Here is a 14,442-nt window from a genome sequence, read left to right as displayed (position 1 = left end):
ACCCTGAAACCTTTGCTTTAACATTTAAAGCAAAGTTAAAATGGATCACCCTTAGTGTTGTGATGCAGTCAAGCCATAAGTTACATTTTAACATTCCACTCACAAACTGGTATTACCCTACTTTTTGACTAGAAACTGGCCCTGTAGACACACTAAGCTGTGAGATTAGGCTGGCAAATTTACTTTATTTTCTTTTTTTTTTCCTTAAATTAATTAATTAATATTTATTTTTTGGCTGCATTGGGTCTTCGTTGCTGCGTGCGGGCTTTCTCTAGTTGTGGAGAGCGGGGGCTACTCTTCGTTGCAGTGTATGGGCTTCACATTGCTGTGGCTTCTCTTGTTGCAAAGCATGGGCTCTAGGCGCGTGGGCTTCAGTAGTTGTGGCACGCAGGCTCAGTAGTTGTAGCGCACAGGCTTAGTTGCTCCGCAGCATGTGGGATCATCCGGGACCAGGGCTTGAACATGTGTCCCCTGCATTGGCACGTGGATTCTTAACCACTGCGCCACCAGGGAAGTCCAAATTTACTTCATTTTCTAATGACTGTGATTCTCCCTTGATTTTTGAGTTTGTGTTTGTTTTGTTTTGGTTACGTGCTGGGAAAGGCTTGATGTCCCTTGTCTTAAGAGGAGAAAATTACCTTAAAAGTCCAAATAGTTTCCTGTATATAAATTAGGCTTCTAAGCTTAGTGAATTGGGGATCATTAGTTAATGGCTTCATGACGATGCCTTTTGTAAGTGACTTCTGAAAACTGGGGGCAAATTGAGTGATTCAGAACTGAGAAAGACCCATCTGCTTACTTGTGTGAGATATACCTCTTACTCTCAAGCCTGGGACACTGGTAAAGACTTTGATTGGGGGAAGGGAAATGCATCTCACTTCTTACTGCCCAGCAAATGCCCCTGTGCCTCCGACCCCAATTTTTCCTTTGAAGGGAAAGTACTTTAGGAAGAATGCGATTTCTTTCCCCTCCATTTTTTGGGTTGACTTAAGTTTCTTTTTTACTCTCTCATTTAACATTTTCTTAATATCCTCTAGTCCATCAGCAAGATTAAACTTTAGAATTTTCTTAAACTGAACAACAAAATGGCCTTTCAAATTACTTCCCTTTCTTTCAAATCCCCCATCCTGTTTTGCTTAATAAATATCCCTTTTGCCATCAGTTCTCCCATTACAGCTTATTAGTCTTCCTGTTTTGGGGTAATCACATAATCTCAGCCTTCACTGAAAGAAATGAGCTCCTGTAGGCAAATGAAAATGCACTTTGAAGTTCTACAGTATTAATTTCTTTTAAGTCTAGAGATGTATTGTGCATCACTGACTGTTTAGGACAAATTGGTCTTCAGAAACCATTTACAGGAACCTTGAGAATGCAGGCCATTGTTTTTGTAAGTAGAAACTTGCATTACATTGGTCAGTTGGGCCTGTAATTTTGTTTAGTTGACAGTTACATGAGAAGAATTCAAATCACTTTGCTGATTAAGAAACGAACCCCAAACAATCAATCCTGAATGCAATCCTCTACATACCCTAGGTACTTGGGACTTAGTATTTTTTTAATTTTAGCAACAGTAGTCTGAACAGGGGTTCCTATTTTTTTTTTGCGGTACGCGGGCCTCTCACTGTTGTGGCCTCTCCCGTTGCGGAGCCCAGGCTCCGGACACGCAGGCTCAGCGGCCATGGCTCACGGGCCCAGCCGCTCCGCGGCATGTGGGATCTTCCCGGACCGGGGCACGAACCCATGTCCCCTGCATCGGCAGGCGGACTCTCAACCACTGCGCCACCAGGGAAGCCCAGGGGTTCCTATTTTTATTAACAGCTCCTAGTCTGTGTTTTTCTCCTTTGTAGCTTCAGTTTTTAGTATATTTTGTTGAATGAGTGAATAACTAAATGAATAAAGAGCCATTATTTCTCTCTTTCTTAGATGGAGTGACTGAGGCCTAGAAAAGGTATGACTTGCCCAAGGTTCCACACTAAGTCTTTGGACCTCTGGGTCTAATCCTCTGATAAGGCCATGAAGTTACAGCTGCAAAGTCATTCTTATCATCCATGCACTCATGTAAGATATATTAGGATTAGTCTGTTTCAGAGAGAATTTTAAAATTGTGGATGAGTAATGCGAATGGGGAAACCTTGGTGTCAGAGGGCACAGTGTTTGAATCTGGCTGTGAGACCTTGGGCAAGTCATTTAAATTCAATAATTCTCATATGTAGAATTGGGATAATAATGCTTATATCATAGGATTAAATGAGTAAATGTGAGCAGTTATTACTGTTATCAGCAGTATTATGATGTAGCCATGTAATTATCCTTGACTTTAAGAAGAACACTCAGTAACTTGCCATATTGGAATCACATGTATAAAGAGATAACATCACAACGCTCAACTGACAGGTTCTCCCCAGATTCCTAATGTACTGTGTTGGCACCATAGTATTTATTTACAACTGTAGTTTGGAATAGTCTTGGGGGCAGAAAAGAAGAACACAGGCTAGTCATGAAGACATTATTGAGATAGAGAAGTCTTGTTTCTATTTTGACATTAAGTTCTACGGTGGCATGTTTTAGTCGTCTATATTAGGAATTTATTTTGGCACGACAGTCTATACTCATTCAGATATTGTCTTCCTCTGTGTTCTGATGCTGGAATAGAAAGTGTGTCAAAAGTCTGTGTGACTAGGAAAGAACTTAAGATGACTCCCAAACAGTCTGCTGTAGTTTGTGCCTGCTTGGAACTAGGATAACTAGTCTGCTCAAGGGGAGAATAAAAATAGTTAAAATGGTTGTCGGACCTCTGTCAGAGGTAACCATGGTGTCTGATACTTAAAAAAACATTTTGAGAGTTGATTCCTTTGGCATTTTGTGGATGAGGCATAGTCACCCCATGAATGCTTTCTGTGTTGAGAGTGACTAATGAGTACAGTTTCAAATGTCAGGGTCCACACATGGAGATTACTGACAAGGATAAACCAGACCTGGTGCTCTCAGAGCAAGGTCAGATCATGGCACCCTCTGGAGAGGAATAAACAGTATCAGCACAAAGTACAAGGGTTTTGCCCGTTACAGAAATAACCCAACCACTAGTATGGCTTATTCATGACTGGTGGTTAAACTGGGGCACCTACCAGAACTCCCTAAGGAAGACTAGCCTGTAACAAATATAAGATAGACTATGAGTTAGGAAGTTATAACGTGGATGAAATAATATCCTAACAGAAGATGGGGGATGCATGGAGACTAGGTAAAGTCTCTACCTTCTGCTGAAATAATTTCCCCAAGTTTCTCTGACACTAGGGAAAGGGGAAACAAGACCCTTTATTTGAAGGGCCCAACATTCCAGTAACCTGAAAGGTGTTCTTGGGTGGAATTTGGAAGAATTCTCTAGTCCTTGTTGCAGCCTGGATGGCAAATTTCATGAGACTGCCTGTCCAACTCCATTGATCCTGATGTGCTCACAAGTTATCTCATTTGGGTTTTCTGCTACCCTAATACCAGGATGGGAATGACCTGGGTAACACTCACAAGCATCCTGCATTGCAAGTGACTTATATTGGCATCTAGTTAACACATCAGCCTCTTGAGATTTGGGGATTATGGCTTGATTCTTCAGAGCTGGAAGACTTCTGATAGAACTGATAAAATCAAGTTTCTATACGTAGTAAGGCTGGTCAGACTGTGAGACAATCATGACCCTATGAAACCCTACCTGAGAAGCCAGTTCTTAGATTTCTTCCCTCATTCTCTTTTCAACACAATTTTTACTGAAACACCACCTGTTTTTGTCTTTAAATGATTTCTCAGAATGAATTTATATAGAAAATATGAGTTTCATTGATTTTCTAAAAAAGAAAAACCCTATCATTGTAAGCCTTGTGTACATTAAATTAAATGTACCATGCTGATCCATTTGGGCAAAACACCTTGCCCCTGAAGCAGAAATGGTTTGGGAGTTCTCTTTTTTTACTTTCTTACTCTTTTTTAACCAATCTTGCTTAAATCTATCCATTTACCCAATTACCTGGTCCCTGGGATTATGAATCTAATAACCTGCCATTTACAATGAATTTGGGATGAACTTTGCTCCATTATCAAATGATGGGAGCCATGGACCCTGCCCTCTTTTTTCTTGGGCACACTGTTTTCTGTGGTGATCTCTACCTTAATGGCATTAATTGTATATAGCTTCTAGACTAGAAAGTGTCCTGCCTCCATAACCAGCTTCTTAATATGATAGATGGATCAATACAATGTGGGCGATAATAAGTTGTGGGTATTCTAAACAAGGTCTTGGAATGAGCATCTGAGCACAGTGCAATCAGTCATTTCCATCCATCCTTATGGGGTTGGTCAACGAATGGGGGGTGTGGAGAGTGGGAAGATGCTCTGTTACCTACTGTTGGAAAGCAGCGGCTTGGTGTGGAGGGAAAAGCCTGGGACTGGGAGCCAGAGAATCTAGTCTGTTCACAGTGCTGCTTTTAGCTGTGCAACCTTGAGCAACTGGCTTCACCTCTCTGGCTCTCAGAGAGAGAGTTTCATCTCTTGTAAATTGAGTGGATTGGTTTAGATGATCTCTATTGGATGTATATTGGATGACAGGTGGCCAGAGAAAGGAACGTGGGAAATAAGCAATCTCAGAACCTAAATATGCACAGACTAACTTGACTATGAGGTGAAATTTAAGACCATAAGCCTGGATAAATTATTAGGAGTGTGCAGATGGGTGAAAAATTTAACCCTGCTACAAAGAGGGATGGTGCTCTGGAGCCTGAAATCCTATCTCTGACATGCTCTGTGTGCAGGCAACTTCATCTTTCTGGAGGCTCCCTCATCTAGAAAATAGAGAGGCTGTGATCATTTATATGCAAGCATGAGCAGCATATTATTTACAGAATCACCAGAGATTAAGATGCCTTCTGTTCAGGCTGTGCCTCTATAATCTCTGGCAGTTTGAAATGAAGAGGCGGGGAGTGTGTGTGAGGCGGGGGAAGAATGCCATGCCCATGTGTTGGCTATGCTGCTTGTCTGCATTTCTGAAGAGAATATTCTCATGTAGAAGCAGCCCAGGATCTGATCTCTCACTTGGTTGTTATGAAGGAACCATATCTTAATAGTGAGCTATGGAAAACTTGGAGCTTCATAAATACTTAATAATCACATTGTGTGTTATATTGGATTATGCGCCAATGAGGAATAAAATTCCTGAAGGCAGTACAGAGCAGGGAAAAATGTTATGAACTAAGAGGATAGACTAGGCTCTAGTCTTTATTCTGTCTCCTGTCACTAATTTGCTGGCTGACCTTGAGCAAGTCACTTAATGTCTCTGGGTTTTAATTACTTCAACTGTAAAACATAGGGAAGGGAGAAGGCTGGCTGGGATGATTTCTGAGGTTCCTTCCAGCTGTGAGATTAGATTTCATGATTCTGATATCTGCCATGAACCAGCCCTGAATTCAATGATATTCCCAAAATCTTCATAAAAAAACCTGTTCAAAGGATAAACTCCAGGCTGGATAAATACATCCACTCAGCTGTATTAAAGTTTCTTCAGAGTCTTTCTAGTATAACCTTTCACCATTCTTAGCCAGGTCTCTACTTAAACACATCAGTCTGCACATATATCATTTTCATTCATACTTCTAGAATTTGCTTATGCTATTCCCATTTCTACAACAGCCTTTCCTCTCATTTATCCACATGAGAAGATATTATATATCATTCAAAGTATGGTTCAATTGTAATTTCTCTATGGAAGTGAATCGTTCCCTTGTCTCTTTTCTGGAGGCTCCTTCATAACATGTTATAGCATATGTCACATTGCACAGATAATTAGGGGAGTTTACATGTCTGACTGCTGGAGTGTTGGTGACTTGAGGGCAGGGATTGTGCCAGTGCTTAGCTAGATCCATGCTTCTCATGAAGTAAGAGCATAACCCTGTGTTTCTCCAGTGAACCACAAAGGTGGTGTTTTTCAGAACTGTATTCACTAATTTTGGGTCCTCAAATGCCAACCTTTAGTCTGGGCCTTGCAATATGGGCATATTACCCTACTGGGACTTCTTGCACCTGCAGAAGTTGGAAGGGGCTTCTTATATAAACTTCTCAGGGCCAGTTTGAAAACCACTGATCTCTGACCTTATATTTTACTTCTCGATAAAATTACTGGAATCCCAGTAATGCTTCTGAGCTGTTGTAGACTTCACATGAGTATGGCTGGATTTCACCTGGGGAAGGATACCAAAAGTAAACTCTCTCTGTATCAATTGGGGAACTAGGAAGCACGAACAGCATCTCCCCTTGAGCACTATTTCTCAGTGGAAGACGAGTGCTATGGGCATTAAAGGTAGGATTCTTTTTTGCTGCGCGGGGTTGTCCTGTCTAGTGCAGGATATTCAGCATTCCTGATCCCGGTCCACCAAAGCCAGTAGTAACACCCAACCCCAGTGTATGTAACAATAAACAAAATACCCTTTAGGGAGATAGCACCTGAGGTTGAGAACCTTTGATTTTAGAAGAAACCAGGAGCCCTCCCGTATGGTAAATGCCGTTTTCTAGACATGCAGCTTAGATCTAAGATCTTCTTAACCCTAAAGACTTTGATTTAGCCGTCAACTCTAGTTCAGGACCGTATATCAGCAACTTTAGAGTTATTTTTGACTGAGAAGAACTGAAAGGACGAAAACTCTGTTCCTTTCTTTTGTAAAGACTTTATGGTTTATAAGGAGTTTTAAAAAGTGCTGTCTCATTGGCCCTTCTTGTAATATGAGGAGCAGATTTAGTGCACATTAAAATCCACAGTGAGATAGGTAGATACTGTGATATATTCTGTTTGACTAATTTGGTAAGGTAGGTTAATGAGAAGAAAATGAATTTCACACATGATTTTGAAAATTTTAGTCTTACTTTTGACCGAAGCCCACCACCAGGAAATGGCACTCGGGAAACTCTGCGTCTCTGTCTTAAAAGCTGTCTAGATTGTCACTCTGAGTAAAAAACCTAGAGGCAAATCCAGAAAACTCCACCGAACAGTGAAGATGTGGCAGGCTGACATTTGTAGCCATAGAAGGTGCTGAATCCTACACCAACATTCATTCATTTCTGGCAATGCAGGCAATTCATACATTCTGGGGAAAGCATCATGCAAAGCCCAACATTCAGTACTGAACCACTGAAACAATGGATTAACTTGAAAAAGAACAAGAGCCGTCTTGCAGAAAGACCACGCAGATCCCTATATAGTTTCATCAGAACCAGAGACCTGAAGTTCTATTTACCCTCTTGATTGCTATTCTAGCCAGAAAATGTAGGTAAAGTAAAAATTCCCCAGAGAAGGGGCTTGTGTGTTAAGTGGCCTAAAAATGATGCACATCAGTTATCTGAGAGACCGGTTATCTGGTTTTCAAAGACGCTGTGTCGCATGGTGCTTAAAAGCACAAACTTGTTAGCTGGATGAATTTGGGCAGGTTATTTAACTACTTGGGGATCCAGTTTTCTCATCTGTAAAGAGGGGATAATAACATTACCAACAATTAGGGTCAGAGTAAGTGTAAATGAGTATTAGCTATCATGATCATCATCATTGTTACTATTGTTGTTACTTTGTGAGTACTAGCATGAAGTGTCAGAGCTTCCAATAAATAATGATGTAAAAATAAGAATCTTCATTTATTTTTGATTATTTGGGCTGAATGAGGTAGTATATTCAAGTCTTTGGCCTCATTTCATAGAACCATAGAATGTTATAGCTGGAAGGACCTGAAACACTATTTAATTCAAAATTCTTGGTTTAGAGATGGAGACGATGAAGGTAAGAGGAGTTAAATCCTTGCTCAAATTCTTGCAACAAAGATTCTGAGGCTTTGAATGCTTTTCTTCTCGTTCATAGTTCTACCCATGAAATTTCTACCTGTTGATTATCCTTGACTAGTAGTTCACCTGGGGGTGCAAGGAAAATAATCTGAAATCCAAATACCTTCACTTTCCTACTCTTAGCAGCCCTGGTAAAAGTTTGGTGGCTAAACTCATTGATAAAAAAAAAATTTTCATGACCAATGAAAAGATGCATGATGTTAAAAGATGCAAAGAGCAGTGGATTGAGAGAGAAGGCTCAAGTCTTGCTTCTGCCTCTGCTATTAACTTGGATGACCATTCTCAGCCTCGATTTCTCTGTTTGCAAAATAAGAAAGTTGGGCTGTGTGATTGTTACAAAATATTGGCACAATAATATATTGTATAAATATTTTCTCTAATGAACATTCAAGTCTTTACAATTATGAGAAACATTTTGTCATCAGAATGTTCAAACACCTGGATGCAATTGTTTTTTAATTTGCTAATTATTTGTAAAACAAAGGGAAAAAAACAATTTAAAAAATGAACAGGCCGTGGAAACCAGCTTGCTCATTTGTAGGACAGTTTATTGGGCTGGAATATTTTGCCTTTGGCAAATGAGAATCAGTTAATTCCAGGCATTTGCTTATTGGCTTGCTGGAATAGAATGATCTATTTTTATTTCATTTTTGTCAGTAATCACCAGTTAAAACTTCTAAAGGGAGGCCCTGTTATTCCTGGAAAAGGATAATATTCTATGACCTGCCAGACTGTGATGTCGTCAGCTCTCCTCTGATCAATATATGTTTTCATTTTAAGCTAAGCTCCCTATGAATTTAGTAATAAGAGTAATTGCCTGCGACAATCATGAAGGCCAATCAAATACTTTCTCAAGGAAATAAATATCTCTTTAAGGTAAAAGTGAAAAATAACATATACAATTCCATTGAAGCATTAAGTTTCTGAAATTGTCTCATCATAGTGAAATGCAAGGCCTTTGGGCTGATGTGTCCCTTGTTCCCTGGAAGAGGACAGCAAGGCACAATTCTCAGTAGCAGTCTGTCTTGGCCATCACTACCTGTGCCCCTAGAGGGGCTAGGAGGGTGGTTGTCAGGGTAAGATTTGATGTTCTGTCTCCTGTTTTATTTGCTGAAGGAAAATGCCGCAGGGAATACTTATTTCTTGGCTAGATGAGTGCATGGCATGAACAGACCTGGAACAATGGTCTGAATTCAACAAATATTTACTGAGCACCCATGTGCCAGGCTATAGGAGTTGCAGCACCTTTGACCACAGCATTTCTGTGCTAATATAGGACACTCCTCAATTACTTTATTGATTAAGTGAATGATTGTATACTACCAGCATGAGTTTCAAAGCTACATTGTCAGTTCTATTTACTTCTTGGGTTGTAAAATCAGTTAAATCCCTCAAGCTAAAAACAGTGAAAATTAAACTCTTTTCAGCTCCGAGGTAAAATATTTTCTCCCTTGCAAAATCCAAGCCCTTTCAAGAGATACACAGTTCCCATGAAATGAATAAGCCATGGTTCCTCCCAAAATGGTATTTATAATTAAAGCCAGCATGATCTGCTAGAGACCAGAGTTGACAATCTCCCTAAGTTCCCGTTTAGTGATAAAAATTACATACGCAACAACTGGCTGAGAGTGGCATGCTTGACCAGCATCAGGCTAAGAGTATATCTCAGCTATTTCTCTGGCAGAGTATCTTACAAGTTACCATTCCTTTGTTAAGACTTTGTTGAGATCTATTTATCTATCTACCTTAAGACAAATATATACATATATCATATATAAGATATATATATATATAAAGTTTATATAAATTTGAATTTTGAATAAGAACCACTAGGTTATTTCTAAGTTGGAATTCAGGAAACCAGTAAGACAGTAAAATGGAACGTTTTACTTTGCTTTATGGTGAAATGGAATCTATGTGAAGCAAACTCCAGAGGTCACCAGCTCCTTCAGTGACACGTGTTCTCCTTGCTAGCCTTATTGTCTTGAGCATCTTTGGGCTTTGGGAGATGTCCTAGGCACAAGTAGCTTTTTCTCCTCTCATGGCAAATGTTTCAAAACAGAGTCCCAAATCCTTATTCCCAATTTCACGTTCTCAGTTGCTGTGAGGATGTTTTTAGCACTTTCCAAAGCAACACTGTCCAGCAGAGCTCTCTGCAGTGTTCTGTGTCTGCTCTGTCCAATAAGGCAGTCATTAGCCACATATGGTTTTACTGAGCACTTGAAATACGGCTATTGTGATTAAGGAACTGAATTTTTAATGTGTAAATTTTAACTACCTAAAATGTAAATAACTTCATGTGGCTAATGACTACCATATTGGATAGAGTGGTTCTAGACAGTGTAAGCTTATGGTTCATGGGGCCGAGCAACCCAGCAACAGCACCCTTGCAGGATCGCCCAGTGAGGGTATAATAGGAGTTATGCATTTAATTATGAGTTATGCCTTAATTGCTTCTATAGGGGGTTTGAAGCAGAATGTCAGTAATAGCACTAGGAAGACATAAAGGGATCTTTAAGTAAAGGATAACAAATGGGAGGAATATGTTGTGGTAAATATTAAGAGATTAAACAGCAGAACAGTGCCATTTGAATTGAATTTGAAGTTCTAAATTCTACATATTGGAGCAGGATAGAACTATCCAATTCAGTATAAAAATTACATTTTGCCGGTGTGATTACTAGGGCTATAAAAATCCAATTAATGAAGGTGAGATTTTACTGTGGGCTGAAAGAGAAGCAAGCAAAAATGAATAGAGTATCAGGCCCACTGTATGTTAGAGTAGACTAGAACTCTAGGACCATCTCTAATGAAATTATCTACTTGACTGAATTGTGAAAATTCAATGAAATGATTTATGAAAGGACTTAGCATAGTGGCTAGCATTTGATAGATATCAGCACTTATGATGATCAGTTATTTCTGCCTAGATCTTTTTGAGGCCTCTTCCAAGTACCTTTGAGAACATAGGAAGATGCTACGGGTAACTGATTTTGGCAGAATTATTTGTTGAGAATAGATCATAGAAGAGGAAATATAGACAACATAAAGGCAAGCAAAGAAATGCCACACCATCTTCCCCATTTGCAATTTGTTGCTATAGGGAGAACAGTTACTGAGGAAGGTGGTATAGGAAGGTGGTATAAGGTATCTCAGTTATGTTGGGTCAGACAACACTGGAATAGTGAGACCAAAGGGGAAAGAATAGGTAGAAAAAGTAGGAATGAGGACTGCTTGTATTTTAAGTGTTTATAATTACTGAATATAGTTCACTCATGCTGATGTTCCTGTCAAAGATAAAGAAGGCATGGAAGAATATTTGAGGCACCATGGGGGTAGTGGAAAGGGCACCGGCCTCGGAGTCAGGTCAACTGGATTCCAATCCTAACCTTTCAGTTTTCTGACTTAGACTAATAACCATCTTGTGGTTCCCAAATTCTCCTTTTTGTAAAACAATGATGCCTAATGATTTTGAAGATTATTCCAGCCCTCTAACTCAAGGGTGTAAATCTAAATATGAAAGCACAAGTGGGCTCTAATCCTCCAGATTCCCCAAAGCCCTGCTGTTCTTTCAGGAAAGCCTGCTGTTTTAGTCCTCTAATGTGTTTCTGTTATCCTGAAGCCCAAGTTGTGTGAACAGTGGTGTCTCAAGCAGCATGCACAAAAGCAGTTGGTATGGTGGGAGTGAGTGACAGTGGGTGGGTGAACAGATTAAAGAGGAAAGGGTTGGAAGAGAGAGTAGTGTGTGTGAAAAAAAAAAAAAAAAAAAGCAGGCCCTCTACCTTTGACAGACTCTTGCTGTATTCTCCAGTAACAGCTATCCAAAGCCAAATGCCAAAATGAAGGCATGAAAATAGCTTGCACTTCAGAGTTAAGCAGACTTGAATTTGAATCCAAGCTCTGGATTTGAGATACGTAACTTCAGTTTTCTTAACTTGGTGAAACTTATGGTTAGCAGCTATTGTAAAGCTTAAATGAGATAATATGATTCAGCAGATACTAGGTTTTTAGTAAATATTCTCTTATCGTGGCCTCCCTAAATTGGCTTAGTTCCTTCCTCATCTAGCCCATAATGTAAAAGACTCATCAAAGAAACACACTGGGCTGCTTAGAGATCTATATCTAGAAGCTGTAAGTAACGTGTGGTGGGGAGAGAAGGGTGCTGAAGACAGAAAAATCTTTGGCCAGGAATAGAAAGTCCGGTCTCTCCATTGATGAAGCCTCTTCCTTTGTGCTGCCTCACAGTTCTCTGGTTCTTGAAAGCCACAGAAGTGTTTACCAGAACAGCAACCCTAACTGTGTTTCCAACGCTTTACCAACAGGAAGATTCACAGCGCAGGCAGAGAAAACAGAACGAGGCGCCACATTCTTTCCCATTCGAAGACAGCAAAGCTGGATCCTGGAGTGATAGCCGCTCCTTGCTCCTCTAGCCAGGAGTGGGGAAAATCTCCTTCCAAGCGGAGTCCGGGGGAAGGCAGAGAACCAGGGAATGCATAGCACCTTTACCCATCTCTCTAGGTCGCTTGCCCCACCTGCCCCCCTTTATGTGGTTCTAACGCAGTTTCTGCTTTGGAGAAATGTTGGCAAGCGGTGAGCCGCCAGTCCCCTGGCAGGATTATCTCCCTGTCTCGGAGAACTTTCAGCACCGCGGACAGCGCCCCTCCCCGCCATCCTCTCTGTGGTCCAGGCTCCTGACTGGTGCTATCCTGCCGCTTGGCGTTCTCCCGGACCCCTTCCTGGAGGGGGCTCTGGTCGGAGTGGGTGGAGGGGGGAGAGGAGGTGGGTTACCATTCTGTGTTTCTTGGTCAACTCTGGCCAGTGACCGGCCCCACCACTTCGGTGAGAATCCCTCCCAAGAGCCGGTTCCTTTGCCCCTCTCAGTCCAAGACCTCAATGAACCATGTCTGGCACAGGTGGTGGGGTGGGGAGTGCCAGGAACAGGCGAGAGCTCTACTGTTCCAGCATTCCCGCATCTTTCCTCCGCCTCCACTTCACTTCGCTTCTATTCATTTGGCGACTTCTATCTTACTGTTCAATCACAAAACAAAATACCTGTGTGTGGGGGGGGCGGGGGAGGGAGGGGGTGACTCAAGAGCGAGAAGGAGGTTGGGGGCTGCGTCCCGCAAGGCCACACTGCCCTACTCTGGCCCTCTGGATTCGTAGGACACTGATGTGCTTTGGCATGGGGGAAGAGAGGAGTCTTACGTGCAGGTGACAATCCTCTCCCCAGGGTTGCCCCCTCTGGCCAGGGAGCTTCCCTGGACACTTCACCCATCACGTCCTCCTCGTCGCCCCTGGCATGTCACCGCTCTCTGGGGACAGATGCTCCTGAGAGCGCACTGGCCTGGTCAGGTCACCGGGCTCAGCTAGAGTCCCTTTGAAGAGTTTGCTCTCTGGTAAAAGGGCAGACGTTTTTTGTCCCCGCTCTCCCCTCGGGCTTCGGCCGGAAAAGCGTCTCTTCCTCTCCATGGACTCTTTCCGAGGCCGAGAACCGAACTGTGCGAGCCCGGTGTGTGCAAGGCATGGGGGGACAGGACGAGCCCGGCGTCGGTGGAGACCCGGGGGGCCCGGACGCAGCTCGCGGCTCCCTCCTTCGCCTCTATCTCCCGCCGCGCCGGAGCTGCATTCGTCCCAGCCCCGCCTGGTAGCCCTGCGAGTTGGAGCCCGGCGTCCCCCTACCCTGCATGCTGTCCGGGCCACATTCCGGGCCAGAGCCGGAGAGACCCCGACTCGCCTCCTTCCTTCTTACAGGAGACCCCTTCCCGGAGGGCGCACCTCAGCCTCCGCGCCATGTTCCTGCTTCCCCCCTCCCGGTGGCTCCGTCTCCCTGGTTCATTCAACCAGAGGCAATCATTCCCATGCGCGGGGGTCCAGCTGGGATGCAGAGGGCACGGAGGCGGGCAGACCGCGGCGAACGGGGACGTTCACTCACCGGAGGGCTGGAGGCGATGACCTGGCTGCCGGGGTTGATGGCTGGCCGTCCGCACTTACAGCGCCCGGCCCTGCCTCCTGTGATGCTGGCTGGTGGCGCCAAAGGAAGGCAGCAGGCAGCCGCTGCTGCGGAACAGCTCCTCGGTTATGCAGATTGCCCCGTCTACCCCGCACCCTCCCCGCGGCCTGTCAGTCCTCCCTCCAGCTAGCTGGTCTCCGCCCTCCTGGAGTCACGTGGGCTGCCCAACCCCTTACGTTATTGAGCCGAAGCCTCTCACCAGGCGGCCCCCCACCCCGCAAACACACACACACACACACGCACACGCACACGCGCGCGCGCGCGCTCTCTGTCAACTCCTGCCTGGCCTACTGATCCTCCAGGTGCCCCTTCCAGTATCTCAGGCTATATGAGGCCGAGGGGCAAGAGATGCAAGCAGCTCTCTGTCCGGGGAAAGGACCAGGCAGGACTCTGCAGTATCGGTGTGTTGCGAATGCACAGACTCTGCCAGAAGCTCCACCTCTGGACTTGGCGTTGGACAAAGCTGGCTACCCAGCCCCGCTTCCTGCCCTCTGAAAGCTTCCCGCCTTCTTCACGGAGCCCTTGCTGCTCTTAAACTTCTTCCACCTCCCTTAGCATTACTGAAA

At 43.3% G+C, this 14,442-nt stretch overlaps 1 protein-coding gene across 2 annotated transcripts in view; it reads right to left on the bottom strand.

Annotated features, from left to right (window-relative positions):
- Positions 1 to 14,005, bottom strand: part of SLC7A14 (solute carrier family 7 member 14) — a 120,632-nt gene extending 106,627 nt beyond the window's left edge. The window contains exon 1 of one of the 2 annotated variants that reach the window (XM_029214893.1): positions 13,799 to 14,005. The gene's annotated coding sequence lies outside the window, so the exon portion shown is untranslated. The remainder of the gene's footprint in view (positions 1 to 13,798) is intronic. The other variant, XM_029214894.1, reaches the window with a different exon arrangement.
- Positions 14,006 to 14,442: the final 437 nt, after the last annotated feature.

Source organism: Monodon monoceros, unplaced genomic scaffold (genome assembly GCF_005190385.1).
Source record: "Monodon monoceros isolate NGI ecotype Baffin Bay Population unplaced genomic scaffold, NGI_Narwhal_1 Super_Scaffold_11, whole genome shotgun sequence".
Taxonomy (NCBI): Eukaryota; Metazoa; Chordata; class Mammalia; order Artiodactyla; family Monodontidae; genus Monodon; species Monodon monoceros.
This window is presented reverse-complemented; position numbering and strand designations above follow the sequence as displayed.